Source organism: Chrysochloris asiatica, unplaced genomic scaffold, assembly GCF_000296735.1.
Source record: "Chrysochloris asiatica unplaced genomic scaffold, ChrAsi1.0 scaffold00002, whole genome shotgun sequence".
NCBI classification, from domain to species: Eukaryota; Metazoa; Chordata; class Mammalia; order Afrosoricida; family Chrysochloridae; genus Chrysochloris; species Chrysochloris asiatica.
Window position 1 is genome coordinate 28,555,426 of NW_006408520.1, and position 2,367 is coordinate 28,557,792.

Genomic DNA, 2,367 nt, shown 5'->3' on the forward strand with positions numbered 1-2,367 from the left:
TGTGAATCTATGACTGGACTTCAAACAATCTAACAGGCAGAGAATCCACTGACACAGAAAACTAAGTAGTGTAAGTAGTTGAACCATCACTGCTGGAATTGTATTGTTCAGGACATTTGCCAATTTACTGATGCAGCCGCAGAAATAGAATATCAGATTCAGTTGAAGAATAAATTGGAATATTTTGGTGCATTTCTCTAAAAAAAAATGCCACTTTAAAGCCTATGTATTAAAATGACAAAGTCTTAAATAGGGGTCTCTTTTTCTAAACAAAAGATATGCAAATTGCAATTCAAGATTTATATTATGATAAAAACTGAAATACAAAAGAGTCATTATCCTGCAAAATGCAAAAGTAAGTTGCTTCGTGAGTCTATAATGATATAATGTGATGTTGATGTAGTAAGAGGTGTCAGAAGGGAGACAATGACCTTAAAATTTTAAGTCAGAAATATTAGAACTGAACAGTAAGTATCTACCTACCCACCTAAATACTCATTTATCTAGCTATTGAATATTGCATTTTTTTTTTTTTAATTTGAGATGAGGAACAGTACATTTTTATCTTCTAATGCTGTAGCCATTTAGTATTTCACCACCACCCCCATTATGGCTACAGCATTAGAAGATAAAATGTACTGTTTATAAGCCTACTGGCCCAGTATCTTAACATCAAAGATCAAGGATTCCATTGTTCCCTGAATTTAAAAGACATATAGTTAGTTTTCAAGGAGCTCTGGTAGCATAGTGGTTACTAATCGGGCTGCTAATCACAAGGTCAGTAGTTCGAAACTACTGCTGTTCCATGGGAGAATGATGAGGCTTTCTGCTCCCGTAAATACTTACAGCCTCAAAAACCTTGTACAGGGTCACTGTGAGTCAGAACTGACTCCAGGGCACATAACAACAACAACAGCATAGTTAGTTTTCAGTGATTTAAGATGATGGGAAAGATTTTCAGTTGAACATTTTACTTGTATAGCTCTGAAAGAGAAAGGACCAACGTAAAAAGACTGTATTCAAACACAACAGATTTAGTCTAAACCCCAACGAACTGATATTTAGATTTTTGGTAATTTCACTGGTTTATCCTAAAAAAATATTGAGAGAAAAAAAAAATGAATGTGTGTGTATATGTGCATATTTATATCTTTCCAATGAAGACATACTTTAAGTAACCAAGTGATATTCCACATGTGAAGCAGATGTATAGGGCCGCTCCCACTACCAAACAGAACAGAATGCCTGCTTTAGCTTTACTTGGCAGGAATTTATATACTTGCTTCACTATTTGATCTTAACTTAAACAAAGGATGTTGGTCTCAGCCACCACTGATTTCAAGGCAGCAGCTCTGCCTTATTTCTGAAAGGCTGCAGAATTGTGACACTTTGAAAATCAGATGGTTGCACAGTGTGGAAGGATCTTAAATGTTTATTTATTGCTTTAGTGAGCCAAACCCTCATTTTCTTGTTTCTGAGTGTGCAATTGATTGCACTGAAAGTTGTAGGCAGAAGGATCTTACTTTTATACAAATGTCAGAACCTTGGCAAAGCAATTCCCAGAACTTTAGGAACAAACCCGAACAAGGCAGGGACCCTGAATGAGGCTGAAGAAAACACTCTCAGACTGAACTAACTCCTGATAATTTTCCAGTTCGGAAAGTTGCTGAGGGTCTTCTGTCAGGGCAAGCTCATGGTTTTGTGATTTTTGAACCTGTGTGATGCTCCTTTCTATTTCTTCTTGACTTAATGTCATTAGTCTTCCTTCACAGAAACCTCAGTGTTCATTTTCTAATCTATCTAGATGATACGCTGACAGCATTTTCCCTGATCGAGACTTTAACATTTATGTCTCTGCCTCTGTTAATCATTTTCAGAAATGAGATTTATAGTAAAAAGGATTAAATCAATTCTGACTACCTCCAAATTTCTAGGATTTCGGGGATTCTTGATGAACACAGAAACCATGAGCCCTTGGAGATGTTTTACAAAGAAGATCTTTCTTGCCTTTGTTAGTGGGTCTTTCAGAGCAAGTCTCCTCCCTGTGGATCATAGCAAGTCAACTTCTCCATGTTTTCTTTGGCAACCACATTACAGAGGCTGCCCTCTGAACAACCCAAGCTATTTTTGATTGGAAATAGATGAGTGAACTATCAATATTCTTCTCTTCCATTCTCCATCTTTCCTTCTTTCTTCTCTTCCGTGGCCTAAGATGGGTACCCTTAGGAAAGGTGTCAGCCTACTTCAATTAAATATTTATCTTTTGAGTTTCTCATCATGGGGTAAAATATGACATTTTTAGCAGACAGGAATGAAAGAGAAATATTGCACCAGTCTAAACCAAATCAAAACTTATTTTCTCCCTTT